This window comes from Manis pentadactyla, chromosome Y (genome assembly GCF_030020395.1).
Source record: "Manis pentadactyla isolate mManPen7 chromosome Y, mManPen7.hap1, whole genome shotgun sequence".
NCBI classification, from domain to species: Eukaryota; Metazoa; Chordata; class Mammalia; order Pholidota; family Manidae; genus Manis; species Manis pentadactyla.
The window spans coordinates 35,454,266-35,478,316 of NC_080039.1; the positions used below are offsets into that span (position 1 = coordinate 35,454,266).

Consider the following 24,051-nt stretch of genomic DNA (forward strand, 5'->3'; position numbering starts at 1 on the left):
AAGTGTTACAACATAGTGACTTATATACATATTACAAACAATATTTTGAGGAGTTCCTTATGAATGTGAAAACATTTGGATAAAATACACTTGGTAGAACATTTTAAGAGAACTTGAAATAAATAGTTCTTCACACACAAAAAAAATGCTTTGAGTTTGGCAAAAGTGAAATATTTCAGTACATTTCGCTCACTCTCAATGGCCAGTCTTGACCATTTCCATTTTCCAAGAAAAACAGAAATGATTTCACATAATCCAAGGCAATGTTTTCATAAAATAAAAAAGCCATAGGACTATGGGTTGGAATGAATCTTTTATTTGGAACTTTGTGTTTACACATTTATTTCTGATGTCTTCTGACTTTAGTGATTAGATCACAAGAAAAAAATCATTGTTTTTGAAAGAGGAAGATGAGCGTGAAATTTTAAAAAGCTGGTTGCTACATGGCAAGCTTAATAAAGTCATTTGGACTGGAAACCTCTCTTCAGTGGACCAAACAGAATAATACAAGTGTAATAGATGAATAGATACAGCCCGTCCCTGTTTTTGAAGTAGACAGAAGCTGAGATTCAGAGAAGCTCATGACGTCCTGAAAGATTCATATCTATGAACAATAGAAACAACTCCATCTTATGTGTCTTAACAAAGCATATTTGAAAATCATGTTATTACTGAAATACTCAAATAGACAGTCACCAATATTGAGTTTACCGTTCCTGTTCTTAGCTCCAGCACACTCCACACTAATCAGGACTGTTTCCTCTGCAAGGAATACCATGCTTTCTCGTCTAAAGCACTTTTGTTCATCTCAGAAACAGTTTGTACCTTTACTGTAATTCCTAGACTTGGGCTCACTTCCTCCTCAGCAAACTACTATTAGAACTATAAAAAGGAAAGATGCAAGTTTACGGCAGAAACCTACCGAGTCAGTTACGGAGAAAATAGTAACACGTATTGTTTCAGCGACTCTTCAAAGCTTTGCATTAAAAACGGTTTTGCAGGACAAAAACAAACTGTGTTCATCAAAATACTGGAAAGAAACAGGAAATGAGATTGCTGGTGAGTGGATGCTGAAGAATTTCTTTCCTGTTGGTTCTTTCTACTTAAACAAAAGCTTTGAAGAGCTGATCTTTACAGAGGTGTGACTCTCACAGAGTGGACAGAGGGGACCACCAAGAAAAAGTGTGCAGGCCCCACGTCCCTGCATCTGACAGGTCTCCCCTAAAATCCTGGTGCTTTAGAGAGAACATGCATGGCCATTTTTAGGTAACAACGCATGCATTTCCAGACAGCACAGGTTCTCGTGAATGGGGAATAAAACAGAGCATAGAGAGAATGTGGGAATCGCAGAGCTATCTTTGTTAAGGGACTCCAATGTAGGATACCAACGTGCACCCTGAAATGCTATTCTTAGATACAAGTACATAACCCCACAGAAAGGAGAATAGACAGACATCAGAACATGACTGACATTTAAGGAATCATGCAATCCGTTACAAACACATCTTTACAGAGTCTGGTTGCTTTTATTTTGCACAGCGAGCTGGACACGTAGTCCCAGGTGACCAGATGCATGCCATGCAGCATGTCGGGGCATCAGATCTCAGCCCCAACTGTGATAAAAGGGTTTTATCAGAAATGTCGATGGAATGGTTTTCAAGTCCAGGTCAAGGAACACATTCAAGAAACGGGCTTCTGTGGCACATGAGGCTGAGTCCAACGCTTAGGCGTCCGTTTTGTGTAGACACACTTCAAAGGACCTTTCCCTCACACCGAGGAAGAGCCCCAGGGTGCACGGAGTTGCACAACCGGAGTCTGGGAGGAAATATGTGAAATAATACTAATCATTTAAAAGTAAACAACAACAAAAAGACGGTGTCTTGCCTGCTATTTGCTGTGGGCACAGCCAGGTCACTTTTAAGGAATGGGGCCTTTGCGTGTGTGTTTGCAGGGGGACATACTAAAAACAATCAGGAAAACGGAAAGAACAGGAAATGGGTGTAGAGGAAACAACGCATCTCTATTTGTGGTTATGGGGACAGAGCACCTGAAAATTCTCTCCTTTGCGGTCGTTCCCCCCAGGTGTTTTATGAGAACATGTGAGAACTTACTTCAGTCTTCAGATATCACTACATGTGTGGGACACAGTCAAGAGGAACATGTGATGTTACGGGTCACACGGCTCTTCTTGCCTTGGTGAAGAATTAGGATCCCTCTAGAGACACATTTTCTGCTCCGAATACTGAGTAGTTTCCCCAAGACTATGTTTTCCCAACTCAGTGAAGGGGCGACTTCCCAGTGGCGATGGGAACAACAGCACGTGGGTAGGGTGCCTTGGTTTTCATGAAATGGGCTGCAATTTATCCCAAACAGGAGGCAGGCCCGGCCGGGACTCCCGGCACCACAGCCATCATGGATTTGCTCACGTCCCTCCTTTACGATACTCACCCTGTAGCTTCTCCAGAATTTGCACATCAGAAGGAACCAGCCTCATGACAGTACTGATGTCCATTCCTGGCCCATAACCTCAGCTGTCCAGCGTCCTACCAGATGCCATTCATACCAGGGCGAGCTGATGTGGGGTCTCTGGGAGGAACACCGCCTGAGCCATACTCTGAACAGCAACAGACAAGAAAACCCAATATACCCAGTGGTCCCTGGAGAGCAAAAGCTTCGCCCATTCTTATTCACTCACGCACGCTTTCAGGACGGCCGGTTTGCCCACACTGTTTCTTTTAAGACGACTCTTGAAAAAATAAATCACACCCATGCGTCAGTCCTGCAGGGACTGGGCTTTACAGCTTTGAGACTCCAAGTAGACACACACCCAGATCAGTGAAGATTATCTGTCCTCATCGTTGTACAAGTGGGTCAATATTAATGGACTAATAAACCTCTCGACCAGAAGAGGAGGAAATGAAAGCAGGGGTGGGTTTGTACTAAGCTTTAGATCCCCTAAAGGATTTGGGGTGGGAGGCAGGGTAACCGCCTCCCAGACGCTGTTCCATCGCAAAGTTCTGGCTAACGTCAGGATGTGTTTGAAGCACTGTTGTATTCCCTATCAGTGCTGAACTTTGCCAAAGGAAATATGTGGGGGAAATAAGCCCTTAAAGATAGCTTTTAAAAGCCACACTGAATCAGACGGTTAAAGGAACCCGTGTTGTCTCACATGCACAGGAGACAGGGTGCAGGTAAACAGCCAAGCGGTAAATCAGAGGTGGGGGGCGGTGTCGATGTCAGGGTCTCTGTCCTCTCTTGGTGCTGCCCAGGTGGCACTCAGCCACAAATATGCACAGTGGGGACCCTTACCTGATCCAGGTGGGGGTCTCTCTCTTGTGGTTTACAGTGGTTAAGATTATGGGTCCAACTCTGGCTTCACTCCAACAGCCTTGGGGTGAAGGAGACGCCAGTAGGCTGGCACCTAGGGCTCAAGCAAGAGAAATAGCCAAGATGTGTGCCCAGCCTCCCCCGCTGAGGGTCTGGACGGCCAAGGCATATTGCTGGCACCCATCCCCATCTTTCAGAAACCACACACAGAAGTCAGCGTGCACCTGTGTGTCTTTTGCAAAAATGCCACGCTTCCTACCAGTGTCCCAGTGGAGAAACTGAGTCACTCCCCCTCGCATAGGCTTTTCTGGTAGGTGGACATTTGCTACATCTGCTTTCCATAATTTACTGTCAAGGAGAAAGAAAATAGCTCCTTCTCAGAAACACCCCTCAAACCCCCACAGTGTAAAGAGCTAGGAAGCATTTTTCCACACACGTCTTCTGTAATCCAGCCTGGCTTTCCTCTCTGGGATCTTATCACGCCATCCCTGCTGCTCTTTTGAGACAAGAGTCTAAAGAATTCAGACATATTCATGAGCTCCCAAATGCATCTCACGGTAGAAGGGAGATGCCGGCTTAGGGCGGTACTTTGTAAAATTTAGGGCTAAAACACTTCCTTCCTTAAAACCCAGCACATTGTACTAATGTCCTTCTATCCTGCCCTCCCCAAGTCCCCTGGTTCTGTCTCTTCCCAATAAAACATGTTGCTTGTTGAGTGACCTCTTTGAAAGCCAACGGCGAACCATGGTGTAATTGGTGCTTTGAAGCAATCCTGGCAAGTACTCGACCCTCTGCCGTGGTGTGTTTTCTGATCTGTGGCCAAAGTGTGACAACAGACATCTACAACATGGTCAGCTTTATGTTTATCTGCCCCAATGACACGTTTGGCAGGACACAAGCCTCTGAGCTTCCAGACATGAGGTAGGTTTTCTTTTCAGATAACAGTTGGTTATCTTGTTCTGCATTTCCAACATGCACAATAACGTAAATGCTTGACCCGATGTTATGTTTAATAACCACATAAACAGACTCGTTTTAAAAGGGCATCTCTAGGTCATGAGGTACTCGCAGTGTGTCCATCCTGGCTGTGTCCATACCAGGGTCAGGGGTGGCCGGGTGGGCACAAATAATAGTCAAACCACGTGGAGTGGAAATGTGATAGAAGTACATTCTTGGTTTAGTGATGAATGGGGTGCTTAGCATAATCTGGAGATGCCCTATAAATGGAAACAGAAATGAGAATAAAGGGTCTCCATCTAAAGATTGTATCCCAGAAAACGGCTGCGGTTGTAAGTGGTCAAATATCTCCTTAGGACATCTCAGAATCCTCTGCTTCCTAGATTTCTATGACTAAACCCTGTGAGAGAATTCTATGCAGCAGGTAAATTTGAAAAAGACAAGAAGAGTAAAAAAATCCGCAGAGCACGATTAACTATACCCAGGATAATGCAAACGCCTGATGTCTCCAGAGAGCACAGCCAGGGAGTGGCCCCTCATTCTGGGCTCAGACATCCCTTCTAAAGGCTCTGGGCACCTGAAAACACCTTCCAGATATGCAATAAAAGCCTCATTAAACCAAGTTTCCTGGTAAACATTCAGGGACCTGTTTTTCTCAGATCTGATCTGGGGAAGACCTCAGATAATCAAGGCCTTCCTCAGCCTTCCACAAGTGCAAGAAAGCTGATTGTGCAAAAGATGCTTCTGAGTTCCCTCCAAGCTCTGCCTGTCTTGTTTTAAATTAAGCAAACGCTTTCCTGGATTTTTCTTTAAACAGTCTCAGGAGGCTTGAAGAGAGAGCCCGTTATAGTCCCTCGTGCTTCAAGGGGAATTCCATGTGCAGGCGTCCCTTCCAGGACAAACTTTCCGGTTCATCTTTCTGAAGAATAATCTTACCATCATGATGCCACGGCGATTTTATCCACAGATTTAGCAGTAACTCCCTGGGTCACAGAGTAAATTCCTCGTCTGAGCATCCTAGGAGCAGGGCCATTCCTAGGCCCCCGGCTTGTTCTCTTGAACACATGTCCAACAGCAGAGACTGCACATGAGCAATAACAGCACACGGACAAGATGTAAAACACTAGCATTTACGTGATTCCTATGTTCCATCCGCTTATCAAGACGCTTCAGAGAAAAGCCCTTCTCTCTGCAAAATTACACTTAAAAGTAACTCATGTTTTGTGTATAGAGATGAGAGCTACCGTTTCTACCAGCGTGTATCTCAGTTAGGCATTTTATATGCTACAACCCACAGATTTTCAGAAAAGTCTCTGTGCAGAGAAGAAACTTGCTATGAACAGGCTCCTCTTAATACTGTGTTTAGTATTTGCCTGTTTCTACTTTTCCATACTGCATTTGGGTTGGAACAGGTAGGTCCGTATCACATCCGTGCAACCTCAGAATGGGGCCTCATTTGGAAACTGTCTTTGCAGGTGGGACTAAAGGTCTGAGATGAGGTCCTCCTGGATTGGGGTGGTCCTAAATGCAATGACAGGTGTTTGCATAAGAGACAAAAGAAGACAGAGACAGACACAGAGGAGAAAGCATATGGAGACAGAGGTGGAGGCGCGGACGGGAAGGATGTGGCCACATGCCCAAGGCTGCTGGAACCCCAAGAAGCTGGAAGAGGCAGGAAGGAGCCTCCCCTGGAGCCTGTGGAGGGAGCACCGCCCCTCAAGGAGCTTAGACGTCTGGTCTCCAGAGCTGGGGGACGATGATTCCTGCGGCTTAAGCCTCCCAGTGCGTGGTCTTTAAGACACAAATCCACACACTGGTACACAAAATACCCATTAGGGGTACTGGGGACACCTCTATCCCCACTGGGCCTCTCCTCTCCCCCTAGGGAGTGCCGTGCCTCACCGGGCCCAGGGAGAGGATGGCACAGATGCACGCAGGTGCTCAGGATGGTCAGGGTGCAGCAGTTAGATTGGTCATGGATGCGAGAGATCAGGGCTTGCCCAGGCTCCCAGGGGGGGACCCAAGATGTGGGCATGCTGTACAAGGGGTCTGGGACCCTCACAGTGAACCCCAAGAGCCCTGTGACCTGGGCAGACGGGTGGACCTGCAGCCCGCCAGGCTGCAGCAAGTCAGCAGAAGGCAGCATCTCAGGAGATGTCCAGGAGCCACTAGAGACGGACCTCAAAACCTGGTGACCTTGCTGTGGCAAGACCGGGCGCCGAGGAGGGCTGCGAGCTGGTCTGGACCCTGCCCCGAGGGGAGGCCTCTTCCCAGCCCCGCTCACTGCCATGCTGCCCTCCTAGAGCCTGCTGTCCTTTCCGGTCCTTTCCCACCTTCCGTCTCAGCATCAGAGGAGCCAGCCAGCACCCTGGCCCTGCCCACGTCCACTCTTGCAGCATCTCTTAACTGGCTTTCGGACCTGAGGTGTCCCTGCAGGAGAAGCGGCAGCAACTCCACATCCTCCACACATAGTCGGAAGTCCTACTAACATTTTAAATTTGGTGGCAAGACCCACCTTGCATTTTCCAATCTTTTTGGACATAAGACTTTCTCTGTGTCTCTCTCCTTCCCTCCTTCTTCTGTGTCTGCCTTCTCAGCACCCCTACCAGTATCTTGGAGAACCAGACAGTGGGCAGAACCATTTGGGGGAAAAGCAGATCCCCACGAGTGCCTCTCCCACTGGTGTCTACAGCCTCCTGACTTCCACTTCTGCTCTGATTCCAAACGTCCTCTTGGGCATCTGACAACACCTGGCCACGGGCTCCCCGGGCCGCACACCAGTGGTCGATTCCATCCACCCCGGGCCGCTCCTTCCTACGCTTTTTGACTCAGAGATTCCTGAAAGTTCGCCTCATTCCTACCTGCCTTGCCCACCACAGCCAGTCACCAGCCTGGGTTGAGAAGTTATTATGGACTCAGTTGTGTGTCCCCCAAAATGTACGCATTGAAGCCCTAACTCCAGGTGTGAATGGATCTGGAGAGGCAACTTTTGGGGGGATAACGATGGTTAAATGATGTCATAAAGTTGAAGCCCAGTCTGGACAGACTGGTGTCCTTATGAGATGAAAAGACACCAGGGCTTGCGCTGTCTCTCTCTGTTTCTCTCTGTGTCTCTGCCTCTCTCTCTCTCTCTCTCTCTCTCTGCAAAGAGGAAAAGCTATGTGAAGACAAGTGAGGTTTCCATCTATTATCCAGGAAGCAAACCCTTGCATGAAATCAACCCAGTGCTTCGATCGCAGACGTCCAGCCTCCAGACTTATGAGAAATAAACATCTACTATTTAAACCTCCCAGCCAGTGGCTTTTGTTATGCCCCCCCGAGCTGACCCAGGTGTTCAACTGCAGCCTCCGATGCCCACGTTCTCCCCTCCATGCTCACCATCCATGCCCAGACCTTCGCCCCTGCCAGCAGTCAACAGTCAGCAGGTCACCTTCCAAGTGTTCTGTGTGACGCCTGCCAGGAGAAATTGATGGAGCCCCCCGAGAGCTCCTTAAATTTGAGATTATATGGCAAGTTAGCCTGGACGCTGTGGAACCCCTCAGAAATGGAGTAAAGATGACTCCTTAATCAATTCCATGTCCTTCTAAGCATGTTTTTTTTTTTTCCTTTAGACGTATTTCATCAGCCTTTTGCCAAGACGCTCATTTTCCATCTCTCCCTGGAAAGCCCCTGACATCCCCAGGTTTGCTCCGGTCTGTCTCTGATCTGGGAGCCCACAAACTTGCCTTTCCTGTCATCAAGATCTAAGGACAGCAGCAGGTCAGGAGAGCAAGAAGAATGTGGGTGTACACGCGCCTTGTTCTCGTTCTAGGAGGCACTGGCTCTCCAGGAGCAGGTTTAAGCTCCATGCACTCATTGGATTTGTATACAACAGGTATGTTCTAGACACTCAGGAACCGAATTTAGGGTGCACATTCTGCACATTGGGGTGAGCCCCGTGGACTCCGATGTCAAGGTCTTCCATCTCCTATCAACCTATTTTAGTGTCACGGCTGTTGTTTTGTTTCTCATACTTTTATGGGATGAATTTTTCCCCCACAAAATAGGTTGAAGCTCTAAGCCTCAGGATTTGTGAAGGTGCCTGTATCTGGAAATCCAGGAATAAGCCGACAAGAGGTCATTAGGGTGGGTCCTGACCCAGCAGGACTGATGTCCTCACAGGAAGTGGGAAATACATCCGAACACAGGCACACGGGCGAAGGCCCGTGACAGTGGAGGCAGAGACGGGGGCCGAGCAGCGGTGAGCTAAGGATCGCTGGCAGCCACCAGAAGCCGGCGCCTTAGACGCAGGTCCAAATAACCAAACCCAACAGCAATGAACCCACAGTATATGTGAATCTTTTTTGGAAGAAACTTTGGGTATCTGGGAAACTCAGAGTGTCTGAGTCCTGAACATGAATTAAGCAGATTGCGAGCCAGGTAAGCCACAGGTACCGGGAAACAGCAAATGAAAATTATTCCTTAATGACAAATAGCTACTGAATCCTGTCTTTCCAATATGACCCTTTTCTTTATGTCATTGCAGGGATGGTAGGTAGAAAAAATACAGAGAAGGCAGCCATTAGCCATGACAGATCAAATAGATAGATGCAGGCAGATCATGTAAACTCAATGTTTAGTGGAAAACTCTTTGCTCATGCGTCCTACATTGCACCCTCCACTGCAAACGGATGGCTGCTCAGCGTCACACTGTTATGTCCATGGGGTCACTGGGAAATGTGACAAAACTTTATTGATAGATCAATAGATAAGTGATAGATGGATGGATGATTGCTAGATGGGTGGATGATTGCTAGATAAGTCAATATATAGATAACTGATGATAGATGATAGATAGATGATAGATAGATAGATAGATAGATAGATAGATAGATAGATAGATAGATGATAGATAACAGAGATAGATAAATGGATAGGTGATAGAGATAGGTAGATGATAGGTATATTAGATAGAGAGATAGATAGATAGATAGATAGATAGATAGATAGATAGATAGATAGATAGATGATAGATAGATAGATAGATAGATAGATAGATAGATAGATGATAGATAGATAGATAGATAGATAGATAGGTGATAGATAACAGAGATAGATAAATGGATAGGTGATAGAGATAGGTAGATGATAGGTATATTAGATAGATAGAGAGAGAGAGAGAGAGATAAATAGATAGACAGATAACACAACAGTTAGATATAGTAGACAGATGGGTGGATGATGTGTATGAGACTGAGTTTCCTCAAACAGACCTTGATCCAAGAACTCTAGGCAGGAGGTTATTTGGGGACAGAGCACAAGAGGGAGTGGGGAAGTGACATGGGGAAGGAGGGAGGCCAAAGATCGGGTGTTTATCAAGCAGGTCACCACCAGGACAACTGGGGTCCAGTCCTGCTGAGAGCTCGGACAGGGTGTTGAACATGCCCCCAAGCCATGCTAGCTGTGGGGTAAGGGAGCCACGATACTTACTCACCAACACGTGCCATCCTTCATATGGACGCTCCTGGGAGCACCTGGCCTGCCTCCTGTAGGTCCACTCGGGTCCAGCGGTGAGATGAAGACCCCAGACAAACAGACGCAAGCCCCGGAACTGGACACGGGTGGGTCAGCATGCGCTGTAATGCACAGGAGGAGAGGTTACTGCTCAGTCAGTAACTAAGGAGGGATTGGCCTTCCATATGGAAAAAATGAAAACCACATGAACACACACACACAATTCCAAGTGGATCAAAGTTACACTTCTGGAAGACAATATAGAAAAATATCTTTCTCTCCTGGGAGACCAGACAGATTCCTTTAAGAGGCCATGAAAACATTCACCATGGAACAAAACGCCAAGTTTCAGAGTTGAAAACGTCTGTTTATCAAGAAGCCCATAAAGGGAATGAAAAGGGGAAGGGCTGCTCTGGAGGAATCGCTTTGAACAAAATCTCTTGAAGAAAGGATTCAGATGATGCAAATCTAGGATATCCAATGTATCAAAGATACAACCCATTTGAAACCTTGCTGAAATCCATGGAGAAGCATTTCCCTCAAGAGGCATATACATACACCCCCAAAAACACTCCAAATGATGACGACTTTGTTCAAGGAAACATCACGCAAGAACACGACACAATGAACATCGTTATTTCCATAGGATGAGCAACGTTTAAACATTCTGAAAATGTCAGGCCTTGGGGAGAATGTGGATCTACAGAGAAAGTGTCAATAAGGACATCGGCATAGGTAAATTTAAAAATTAATACAACTTCTTTGGAAAACTGTTTGGCATCATTTATCAGTTCTAATCGCATCGCCACGTCTCAAGAATTGCTGTCCTGGGTGAATAGTCTAGGGGAAACCGATTCAAGCGTGCACTCGATCACACGTCACTGAGCGTTCGTACCATCTCTGTCAGCAACAGCCAACCCGGGAAGGGATCCAAGTATCCGTCAACAGGAAAATGTAGAAATATATTGTGGTCCACTCACTCAATAGCGTGTTTGTCTCAGGGAAAAAAATAAAACCTAAGATGAATGAAATACAGACACAGGCTACAATAGGAAACACAGACGTTAACAGAACAGTGAGTGAAAAAGTAAGTCGGATTTATAAGGTATGATTTTATAAGGTTTCTATGATATGAGACCATTTTTCATTCCAAGTCAAAGTATATATACTATACGAATAGAAAACGTCTAGTTTAATATCATACGTCTGCATATAAACAAATCCATATATGGGTTTAGACTTATTCAGTTTTATGTTTCTGCAATTATAAAAGCAAGGAAATGATAATCTATACACTCAGGGTGGTAGCTAATGTCAGGTAGAAAAAAGGCATGGGACACAGAGAAGGCAGATAAATGCAAGATGTTGTTAATGATGCAATTTTCAAGTGGGGCCGTGGGTATTTTGCTATTAATTATGTTACTATGCCTTACATATTGGATATCTTATATATACCAAATGTCATATTTAACCTATCACGAATCATTATGTCTACAAGGATGGATGGTTCTTATTACCCTTACAAGTTTTCATCATCTTAAATCTATGGATCTGCTGAAATCCAATGATGTTGAAGAAGTTTTGCCCAAATTAGACAGCATCTGGAAAATTGTCCTTCTACTGGTCTCTTTGTTCTGAATCAATGCTCAGTGTGTTAATTGAATACTTGTGCAAAATAATGCATTTTCTATTACTAAGGCTTTGCTTAAGATTTTTTTTTTAGGATAATGTGTTGACATACAAGCCACTCAAAGTGTCTTACTCTACCTAGAAACTTAAAGCCGACAATACCATGGGCACTGCATGGAAGATGTCTTCACTCATTATGAAATGTTGGGAAGGCTCTTCATGTGGGAAGACAGGCATCTCCTCCAAATCCTCTTTAGAAATACCTGCCGAAATATTTCCAGCCTGTCACCATCACACACCACCAGGAAACTCCCTCATGCATTTGGAGTGGAGTTGGACATTTACCATGTTTCTACCAACAGCCGATTTTATATTTTTAGGCAGATTGGAAGGCGGTGCATGGAGGCACCTTCTGGGTAGCTGGCAAAGTTCTTTTTCTTGACCTGATGGAAGCTTCCATAATGTCTGTCTTCTGACACTTCACTAAGGCACCTCTGTTTTGAGCAGTAAATACTCTCTATCGTTAAATACATCACTTTCATTCAACAATTTGTAACAGCGACTTAAAACTGAGGTCAAATGTAGACATTTTCATAGAACTAATAACAAAGATTTCAGTATCAACCTACGCTTGGTACATGTTCTATGACTTCAGAGCGGAGGAGGTACCTATGTAGAAAGGGTCACTCAGATATGGTTTAGAGAAAGTGGGGTTTTCACAAAGTTTGACAAGGGAGAAAGATGGGGGGAACGGAGGAAAACCATCTTAGAGGCAAAGAGGGAAGATGTGAGTGAATGTTAAAGGAATACATGATTTTGGACCCACACTTAGGTGCTGACAGGTGTCCTATGAAGACGGAGGGGAGGGTCCTGATTTAAGCTGAGGGTGGCAGGAACTTGTAACCCAGAGCCTGAACTTCACATAGGGGACATCAGGATGTAGGGACATTGGAGGTAGGGTCCCGATCCTGTGTGTGGCATGCTGCACAAGATGCACTGGGGAGACAGGTATAGTCTGGAGGTCAAGGATGGTGGAGCTCTCTTGGAAGGTGACTCTGAGACGGACTTCAACTCGCAGAATGCGTCCTAGTGATGTGGGTGGCTGGGTTGAAAGGCAGAGTTTCATTTGACACTGTTGATGGAAAGAGAGACTTTTCTTTCTTGAGTAATGATGGCCCATGCCTTAGATCTGAACTAAAATAAATTTTACCATTTTATTGACATTTGAAATTGTTCTGCATGTCAATTCCTTTTTAAGGAAGCCACCCTAATCAGTCATGCTAACTTCAGGGAGACTTCATCATTAGGAACTTTGTATATGGCTACAAAAGTCGTGTTTGGATGAGGCAGAAAGCTGGGCACAGCAAGGTGAGGAGGGGTGAGGGAAGCCTGGCAGGCATGTGCTCACAGGCGCTGGGTGACTAGCGACCAGGAGGCCCCAGGAAGCAGGAACCCAAGGGCAGTCGTGCCCATGGAAGGGGTGTGGGTCGGATGGAGCCTGTGTGGCATCTGCGGGCCAGGTGGGTGGTAAGGATCTGAGTAAGGCCATTGTGGGGAACAGCCTGGGGCCGTGCCTCTCCCAGCCTTTCATGTTCCCCCTGGAGAAAAAAACAACAGTCAAGAAAAAAACCAACAGACACATCAAACCCGTCACAACCGACTTTCCGGATGTATTTGCATGAATTGCTCATCTTGTTTTTCATGGCATCATAAATCTGAGTAAGTTAGCGAAATAGTGATGGTGTCAGGTGGAAAAATGATACGATAGCCTGAAAAGCAGAAAAGGAGTACAATAGAAAAGCAGAAACGTATTACAGTTAATAAACAAACGACTCCATCTCTGACCACTAATGGGAGACTCCACAAACATTCTAGTTTCTCTCTTTTATCAACATGCTCCCAACAAGTACGTACCGTGAGGGTGCGGGCAGGTTCTTACCGCTACTGGGGACCGAGCTGTGGACATCTCCTGTCTGCATCAGAGTCCTCTCCACATTGAAGCACATTAGCTTAGTTCTAAGCTCTCTGGGTCCACTTACAATCATGGCTCTGCCCTCAAATAGAAGGTGCGCCCTACCAGGTTCACCAGCAACCTCAGTTCATGAAATGTCTTCTAACCCCAGGGCCAGGAAGAGAGGGTGATAGTCCACGAGCGTCCACGCTTCTCTCAGACGCACTCCTCCTCAAGAAGAAGACAGACAGGCAGCAAATTTGGGAGGCATGTGACCAGGATTCCTTGGACCAGCCCCTATTCAAAGTATAATTGAAGGAAGAAATGGAAAGCTCATACTCTTGTATTTATTGAACAAATCTAACTCATGCCAGCCTTAAACAAACAGTAGAAAGCAGAAGGACAGATCTCCACTCCCCAGACAAGAAGTCATGGGTACCTGGAGAGTCTAGGACCTGGAAATGGCCAGTTCCAGCACAATAGCTGCAATGTGAGTTTCCTAGCTGCCGCGTCCCTTTCTCCCTGTGTCTTCCACCCTCCTGGTGTGTGGGCTGAGTTTGGTTGAGAAAATATGGCCACCATATTGCTGGGAAACGAATCAAAGATGAATTGTCCCAACACTAAAAGGGTGTGAGTTGCTCCACAGTTTTGTTTTGTTTTTTCTCTCGAGTAGAAGTGCTAGATGCTTTCATTTGAGATTTAAAACAAAAAATGTTTTTGCTTTCAGCAAAAGGAGTTTCTACTGTAAAGAAGCTAGGAATACATTGCAAAGTTTGGGATATAGATTTATGTATCATCATAATATAGTCCCCCAAGGGTCCGAATGCACGGGCAAGAAAACAGGTTGCAAATTTACAGCTCAGCAGAGTAGACAATGTAGACACATATTCATTGAACTTTATTTAAAGACGATGAAGGGGAATTCAAACTTTAAAGAAAAAGTGTTTATTCTGACCTTAGATGGGAAACTTTAAAGGAAACAATGAGCATTTAAAATAAGACATCATGTAAGGTACAAGGATACAAGTATTAATTACTACACTCTGTTGAATAATAATAATGTCTGGCATGTATCTTATGCTTAATCGTACAGGGAGATGCTAGGTAATCCATTCATCCAAAAGTATCTCATTAATGTGGCATCTAATTAACTTGGGAGAGTTATAAAATGGGATTCACAGCCTCAAAGAATTACAATCTTACAACTTACTTTTTAAAACATACACATTATACCTGGAAGGTTCATTTGTAGCAGATATCGATACGGTCCGTGATGAAAAGTAAAATGGAGATTTCAGTATGTAGGCACTAAAATTATTATACTGTACACTGAAAAATTTCACTGACAACAGAATCCAATTTTTCCTTCAGGGAATGTTTATACGTGAAATATTTAAATCATTGTATACTTTCATCTCAAACATTGAGACAGAAACACAGATGGAAGGGTTTGGAGGCTGTCTGATCATGTGAAGTATTGATCAGGTTGGTGTAGTATTATATATAAGCAAGGAATTGTAGAGATACTCCCTGCCTGTACAAAATGTGGCCAAAGAGAAATCATTCTATCCAGTCCAATGCCCTTGTTAAGAACACAGTGCTTCATTTTAAAAAAAAAAAAGGAAATTTGGGTGTCCTTTCTTCTCCATATAAAGGTTGACTTCAGAGCTGGGTCGGCTTCCCAATCTTCAGTTCTGAACAAAAGGTAGGGGCTGCCAGTGAACCTACATGGATCACAACATCCAAGAACTGTGAAGAAAACATAACTCGGGGAGATGGACAATTAAGGTCCCCCCTAAGTGTGAACCACCGTTTCTCAAGCACATATGAACTGAAATTTCCATCGTAATGGATGCAGACCAATTTGAAATGAGCCAACACAAGCATTCTGCCAGATGCTCTGGCTAATGTGAACAAATTATGCAAGAAAGGAAACTGTGAGATGTCAAAGGATTTCTGAGGAGAGGGGCTGAAAACCCAACCCCCCCAAAAAAAATTCTATTTACTCCTGATTCTTCAGAATCAAGCTCACACTTCCTAGAAAATGTGGGTATCCGGGGACTCACAGCTCTTGAGTCAAAGGACGGTAGATAATGACATATTCCAGGACACGAATATCCTACTGATTCAACAACCTCTTCATGCCACTTGATGCCAACCTTTATCCAAATTCCACTTATTTATTGGTAGCAGAGCCCAGATATTTTGGGGGGGGGGAGTACATTCCGCCTTTCGGGAGATTATATTCCAAAGGAGGACTTTGGTGAACTGGCAGTTGTATCAAGCCAAGCATGGATGGTTCCATTTTCCACTGTATGGATGGGTTAAGCAGAGGCATACAACACACCTTCATACAAAAATGCGACCTTGGGTCTCCCAGAGGGGAGTTTGGAAAAGTTCCCTTGTACATGGAAAAGACTCCTTGGTTGCCAGCTCAGGACATTATCAGGCTTTATTGAAACAATCTGGTCTATGTCTCAAGACCACGAGACGAGGTCACCTGTAGATGAAGCTAACATCAAGGGCAGAACCTGATCATCCCATGCCTGCTACTGCTCATGTGCAAGAACACATTCCCTTATTGTGTGAATGGGATGAAATGTTTCCCCGTTCACTTCTGCTAATACTGACGGAGAGACACCAAATCACCTTAAACACAACCAGTGTTTGCATAGACCTGAGAGCCCAAGACAGGGTAACAGCCACATCTAATAGTGACCACTGCAACACGCCCACAGATGTAAAGATTGCAGTGCTAAAGTCATCTCTGCAATTCCTACTTCATCTGCAGCATCTAGGTCAGGGAGAGCGGCTACTGACCCATAAAAACAAAAGACCTAAGTCCAGATGATCAAAGAAATGTGGCTTATGGAAGATCAGGAAAGAGACGCCAGCACCTTGAAGCGGTATTGAAGCCAAAGACCGAGAATCTACCAAGAAGGATGGAGTTGTTATGACAGCTGCACGAGAAAGCTCAAGAATGAGACCTGGATTTCAAAATAATTCATCGCTGGTCATTGTTTTAAAACACTCTTCTCATTCAAGGGGGAAAACAGAAATCCAGTTCTAGACCATCTTGATGGTCGAGTTTAGGAGATAATGATGCCAGGAAGTAGAGAAACCTGAGTGTATGAGGATATAGTAAAGAATTTGGAGCCTCCAGGGAAATAACCATCATTAAAGATGAGTGAGAGTTCAGCCTGCACCCCAAATCTCTTCACATTACATCCTTGTTAAAAGAGGGAGATAGACACACGCTTCATGGAAAACGTATGTTTAACCAAGGCAAAGTCAGCTATTTATTTTTGCATAATGGAAATTAGAGTCTGCCCCAAAGGTAAACCCAGATCTTCCCTTCTAAGACCAGTGAGACCTTGGCAGTGCTAGTAATTTAAATCACTTTCTAATCAAAAAATAATAAGATAGTAGACAACATTCGGTAAATTCCAGAGAGTAAGAAAATTTAAATGACCCCTGATTGTCTTACTCAGACACTGTCCACTGTTAATGCCTTTATTTTTAAAGGAAATCTGTCGTGTTTAATGGAAAGAAAAATGTTTGAACTGAATATAGTACATATCACAAAATAGGATATTATTTCATAAACAATGGTGCTACAGAAAAAGTAAAAGAATCTGAGAATGTTGAATATTTTAAAACTTTGTAATATGTCTTTAGCTTTTCAAAGAGCAAAATAGTTATTTCTTTGATTAGACAGTTATAAGATGAATTTGATATCTGCACAACTCAGGGAAACACTGCATTAAAATTAAAAGAAACACAGTTTAAAGCTCAAACCAGTTTTCATCAGGATGCTCTAAGACAAATTATTGTATCTAGTACAGTAGAAAGCCGGTTTAAGAAGAAAAGAAAACTGTACCCAACATTAGGAAACGATTTTAACTGAAGCTTGTTATTAATCAAAGATTTTAATGAATTCATAAAGGGCCTTGTTTTCTGCCCCTTGGGAATGGCCTGAACAAGGAAGAATTCTGAGTGTATTGTTTTTCCTGAGTGTATTGTTTTTTACATTTCATGAATTATTTTTAAAAAGTCCTTCCACATTTGGGCTTCCTTCATATTAAGACCTTATTGGAAGGGCAAGCAGTTTTTTCTAATTATTTTCCTTTTATTTATGAAGCATAGTGGGGCCATTGTGGGGTGGACCTTCTCCATCTGGAACGCATCAAGAATTTGTTCTTTGTTTTGAGGAAGGTGGTCTAGAATATAAACTTTCTAACTTCTTGCCTATCAAAACTCCTTGTTTGTCCTCAGGTTGATTCACAAGTTTCCCTCAACAGGGCAAAAAACTTGACCTCATGGAATGTTGAAGGCTTTGCTCCATCGTTTCACGGCACCCAGTGTTGCCAACAGAAGGTCCGTGTTATTGGGAGCCATTGTATCAGTTAGTTCTTGCTGTGTAACAAAACACCCTGTGTTTTAGAGCCTAAACACAACAGCTCCAGGTTGAGCTCAGGGTCCTGTGGGCTGGTCATTTGGGATCAACTGGGCTCACTCATGCCTCTGGGTGAGCTGCTGATCAACTAGGTGGCTGTGCTTCTAGTGGCCCATCTGGGACGATGGGGACCAACAGGCTACTTATGTTCCATCATTTGGGCTGGCTTGTACTTCCTTTCAGGCTGGTTGGATTCCAAAAGCAGGAACAAGAAAGAAGGCTGCAAGCCTCTTGCAATAAGATGTGGAATCAGTTTGACCTCAATGTCCCTGAATTTCATGGGCCAAATAAATCACAAGATAGCCCCCATTTAATCGTGGGGAAATAAACCACCTCTGAAGGGGGTGAGTCACAAGAATTCTGACCTTCTCTGGCAATGTATCATAGTCGTCTTTCTTGCATTTATTTCTTTTCTCATGACTTAGTAATACCTTTCAGTTTGAATACGTGAGTGGATATTTTTCACCCTGCTAAATTAATATATATGTACATTTATATATGTATTCCTAATGATACATTTTATTATATTTAAATTTTTTATTTATAGTTTATATAAAGTATTTACAGATCTATTACATATATATACATATGTGTTATATGTATGTGTGATCAAAGATATTATGCATATTATTTATATATATTATAAATATATATTTAATATGCTTTACTATATTTATATATTTTATTGCCATGTGGTGCTGGGGAGCATTCTGGTCTCTACCCACCAAATGCCCGTAGCTCCCCTCCAGGACACCCCAAAATGACTCCAGACACCCGAGTGTCCCCCTGCACGGGGGACACAGACACCTGAGTTAAACACCACCAATCTCAATTTCTGAAGAGTTCTCTCATCTTTTCCATAAACTTATATTTTGTTCCACTTCCTATGCAGTGTGTAGATGTATCACCTCATTTGGTCTTCCATTAAGACCCCAGCAACCTCCGTTCTACAATTCAGGTCACCAACTAAATGTCTGAGAAATGTCAGCGTCAACGCCTATATAATGGGTGGCTGAGTACCCTTGCCACGGCTCTATTTCAGCCAGCCCTTGCTTGTTGGCACCGCTATCTTCTCAAGCCCCTTTAGGGCATGAATTCAATCTTTTTCTTTCCTCCCCTTGACCTACATTTTTTGCAGAGTCACCCATCCCATATTTATCCTAACAAATGTCATGCTACTGATCATCCCCAAATATCTCCTTGCCCGTTTATGTGCCAGAATGGATTTTCTAGCTGGATTAAAACACCTCGCCGAATTCAGCTTCCTTGGCGATTCTATGGAACTCTTTCTCTCGGTCGTCAGAGTTAGTCAAACTCTCCATTGCCCTTGGGAGTAAGGATGGAGGTGGCCTGGTCGGCTCTGCAACCCCAGAACTGCCAAAACAAGGGGTCATTTCCCTAGAGGCACAGGCCTGGTGTGTCATATCCACAGCCAAGACTCACTCCTTCACCTGGCATGTTCTCTGGGAGGATGCCTGCTCATCCTGAACCCTTCTCTTCCTACCGTCCTCATTCCCATAAAACACTCCCCTGCCCCCACGGTTGCTCTGTGCTCTTTGAGAAAGCATTCTCAGGGGTTTTGTCAAAAACAAATTAAATAGTCCCAAACTCTGCAACTATAAGGGAAACGCCAAGCGGTCCAGTTGCTCCAAAAAAAAAAAAAAAAAAATTAACCTACTACCTAATTCATTACTTCAGAAACCAATTCTGACATTTTTAATTCAGATCCTGAAGATGCTCTCAAACATGACTGTTGACTCCATAAAAGCACAGGCATTTTAAAAAGTTTTTTTTAATTGTGGTAAAATACAGAGACCATAAATGTGAGCATCCTAACCATGTATAAATGCAAAGTTCAGGGACAGTCAGTGTATTCACATGGTTAGGGAATGTCCAGAACTTTCCATCTTCCCAAACTGAGACTTTGTCCTCATTAAATACTTCCTCCCCGCCCCCCTCCCCAGCCCCTGGCCCCCACCATCTACTTCCTGTCCCTGTGAATTTGATGACTCTAGGGACTTCTTGTAAGTGGAACCTCAGCGCTTGTCCTTTGTGACCAGCTTATGTCACTTAGAAAAACATTATCAAGGTTCATCCATTTCGTAGCCTGAGTCGGGACCCCTTTCCTTTTTCATGGCCGAGTAATATTCCGTTGTGTGGACAAACCGCATTTTGTTTACCCATCCATCTGTCCATGGACACTGGGGATGTTGCCACATTTGGGATGCTGGAAATTATGCTCTGGGAACACAGGTGCATAGTGTAAGCATATTTTTAATTGTATGTGCACCCATTCCAACACACGTGTCCATTTTCTTGGCTCATCTTCCTTCAAACCATGGTCCAGGTTATCTTTGGAGCAACTTCCTGACCCCAGGCAAGCAGAGGCTGGGACATGGATAGAACTTTCCAGAACCTTTCTTGGTCCTGCCCTTGGCCAGAGGTCTCACACATCAGACAAAGCTCTAAGGGTCAGCACCTTAAGGCAAGAGACGATGTTGGTTCTGTGGCCTCGTGGTACCACTGATGGCTGGGGGCCGCCTCCCATGATTAGAAAAACAGTTTTGTGCACAGTCCTTGAGATAATAAGGATTTATTTTCCTTTTTTCTTCTATATAATGACTTCCTTTCTTCTCTCCTTCCAGTTGTTAAATCCTTTGCCAAGTGATAATTTCAGCATATTCTTGTTACATGAGATAATATATATTCAGTGACATCAAGTAAGAGATTTCAAAACACTTTAACCTATTCCAGGCTGGAGCCTTGTATCCAGTGAATATAAATTCATGACTAATATCCTAAATGATTAACCTCTTTCATGGAACCCTTCTGCATCACAGAGAACAAATATCAGCTTCCAAACAAAAGGCATTTTCTAAACCACAGGGAAACAAACGTACTCAAAAGACATTAAAACTCTACAAAAACCGTGGTTTCATGAGTCTGACAACGTGAAATGGTTTTTGGCAATTTTAGTGGCAGCTATCATGCTTTGCACAAAAGAACTTAATTACGATCTCACGGCAGACAGGTGAAGGAGTGAAATCATTTTCTGGGAAACCAAGTGACTTCTGAGACATTTGATCAGATTTCCCCTCAAGACAGAAAATGAGAAAATACACTCCTGGCAGATTTTGTCCAATGGAAAACATCCCTCTGCCTTGGTTTCTCTTGCCATCACTGCCCAGCAAGTCAGGAATCATGGACCATCTGTACAAGACACGGGGCAGGAGAGAGACCATGGGTTTAAGCAAGATGTGGCATCTTAGGGCTGATAAGAGGCACACGAGGGAGAGGAAAGGGGTATTTGGAATGCTGATAGCCCGTCAAAAAACCATTGCTTCCGACATTCCTCGCCCAAATCCCGACCTGTAAACATGGAGTCCCCAAGTCATCCACCTGGCAGAACGATTCCCTAACTCAAAGATGTACCTTCTTTTACTTAAGGTTTCCTGGCTGCCAGTACCTGGGACTCTCTAATATCTAATACAGGAACCATTACCTGTTCTGTCTCCTCAAGTCATTTGCAAGAACCCCTAAAGCACAGACCACATCCTATTTACGTGCATGTGTTCTCTAGCCGACAGAATTCCAAATCCAGTGGTTGCTTAACTGACTTTATAATATATAATATATATCAGGAAGCTTGTTGGGGGCCAGAGAGTAAATATTTTCCACGTTGCAGGCCATATGATCTCCTGCAACTATTCACGTCTGCTGTTATAGGAAGCAAACAGCCCCAGGCAATACATCAATGACTTAGCGTGGCCGTGGGCAATAAAGCATCGTGTCATAAAATATTACCCTTCCTTTGAACTTCTTAAATTATTAAAAGATACAGAAACCATTTTTGGCTCATGGGCCATAAAAACACAGGCAGTGAGTCATAATTTGGCAACAGCTGGAATTAAACTGATAAAGAGTTAAACATTTATGGGGTCATACAGAACCTCAGGAGATGAAGGGGATCCGTAGCCAGGTTTTCTTTCAAACCATGCAATCGTGTTCATCTCAGTGCCTTCCTCTGTCATTAAAGGCCAACATATTTGCAGCAGATTAAATCTACTCCAAACCAATGTTCGCTTTCCAGATGTACTGCAAAAAATGAAAATCCCCTCCTGATTTATGCATGTGAAATTCCACAGTCCATTTTGCATGCCAAAGCATTGCACCCGTGGCTTAAAAAGGGCACTTGCATGGAGGTTTCTCCCAAGTTTGAAAAACAAGCAATCTTACAGAAGTGCAAACGCAGCCCTGATTTATTCTTAAGGACGCAATGCCTTTGGTTACTTTATTTAGGATTGGAAGAATTACAGAAACTGCAATAAGTTCATCATTGAGGAACACAGCTGTGAACATCCCAAAGGAGCCTTTGTCCAGGCATAATATACTTTAAGAAGTCTAGAGTTTCACAAGCAGTCTCTCTTTCGCAAGGAGAACTCAGAAGCCAGTGAAAACAAAAAAATACAAAAGATACGTGCTCGCTTGGAAATACCTTGGAAATGACTGTTACTTCGTAAAATAACTTTGAATTCATACACATGCTCAAATCCTCAGTCTTCAAGTCTCCAAGATTCTTTCCATTCAGGGTCTCAGAATGTGCTTGGCTTTAGCATCTTGTCCCCTGGCCTGGTCTCTGGACCCTGCTGGCCCCCGTAAGCCCTCTGAATCCGGGCTGAGGCTGCCACCCAGCCCCTGCTCCCAGCCTCACCCGCAAAAAAAACCCTGTGTCTGCAACTCTCTAGATTTTCATCCCTTATTTTTCTTGGAAAACCGGAACCGCAGCCACACCTTATGACCCATCTGCAATTTCACCAAATGCAGAACACACATGGTAATAGATAGAAAATGGGACGGAACTGGGAGAGAGACCTCCCAATGGTTTGTTTACAGTAAAAAAAAAAAAAAGAGAGAGAGAGAGAGAAGCCCTCTTTGCTTCTGAAGGTCCCAACTGTTTCAAACGATTTGTACCAAACGACAGAAAGGCATTTTAGCAGTTCACGACTTGCCTTTCTGAGAGTCAGAACCAGGTTGGGGTGCAAATCGTACAGGGAGTGAATGGGATGGGGCACAAGAAGTAGACACAGGGTACAGAGGGGGCCGTCCCCGTGCGAGCTGTGGGTGGTGGCTGTCCCCGAGTGTCACTGCCCAAGTAAATGCGATCCCCAACGAAAGGCCAGCATGTTTCCCAATCCCTCCACGCAACACAAGAGAGAGGCTGCCACGTTTCTACATCCAGACTTAACTGTTAACAGATGCCTAGAAGCCAAAAGGCTAAGCCTCCAGGAAGTAGATAAAACCAGAGTCCAGAGACGCGTGGCCGTCACACCAAGGTTTCTGGTTGGAGTTTCCGATTCCAGTAATGCCACGAAGTTATTATTAGCACCTCCTTAGGTAGCTCCATACAGGCAGAAACGGGAGGTGCTTCTCCTGCTCGACCTGTTTCTCTCTTTCTCACACACACACACACACACACAGAAGAAGGATGGGAAAAAATATGTTGTTTTGAAACCCAAGATGAGCCGAACTTCCAGGGGCTGCCATCTGTTGGTTCTAAGACAGGGGAGGTGTGAGCGTCAGCCAGCTTCACAGAGAGGGACAGGTCCCCTAGGCCTCCCGCCCCTCTGTCACCAACTGCAAGCTGTGGGGTCCCCTCCTTCAGCCTCAGCTTCAGGAATTCAGTAGAGAAGGAGCCCAGGACTCACCATACGCCGTCGCACACAGGGTCTTGCTGGGTGACAGGGAACAAGATGGGATGGATGTCAGCCCCGGGAAGAGGTACGTGGGGCAGGCTCCGGGCCGGCACCAAACCCAGGGCTCCTGTGTCCTCGCCTCGTGGAGCCGGGGGCACTATAAGCTCCCAGCCACGCTGCGTGGCCCTAGGCGTGAAGCACTGCTCGCCAGGGAAGCCACCCAGCTGTGTGTGTGTGTGTGATAAAGATACCTACTTGGATTTGTTTGCCCCTCCCTGAAATTTTCTGCAATGCGGTTCCTTTGCACTTTCACCTGAGCCCTGTCCTGGGCACCACAACCAGTTACAAGCCATATATGTGTGCACATATATCTTTGTGGGTGTATATAGCTGGCTACAAAGGCATCTATGTACACACGTATATGTTATACTTCAGACATATAAAATTAGGTATGTATTACATGCAGACACATTTGACTTGCATATATAACATGTATATACATATATAGTTGGTTAAAATATATACCTTTATACATATAACTACTT

General features: G+C 44.4%; 1 long non-coding RNA gene across 8 annotated transcripts; it reads right to left on the reverse strand.

Annotated features, from left to right (window-relative positions):
• Positions 1-308: 308 nt before the first annotated feature.
• LOC130682138 (uncharacterized) lies at positions 309-23,722 on the reverse strand. 8 transcript variants are annotated; one of them, XR_008995412.1, is made up of 6 exons: positions 23,519-23,722; positions 9,754-9,899; positions 5,221-5,365; positions 3,310-3,421; positions 2,449-2,614; positions 309-1,815 (listed from the first exon to the last, which is right to left on the reverse strand). It is a non-coding gene; the product is annotated as an uncharacterized LOC130682138 (long non-coding RNA). The 8 variants fall into 8 exon arrangements; XR_008995411.1 differs by having other exon boundaries at positions 3,310-3,427; XR_008995408.1 differs by adding an exon at positions 2,112-2,213 and having other exon boundaries at positions 3,310-5,365.
• Positions 23,723-24,051: the final 329 nt, after the last annotated feature.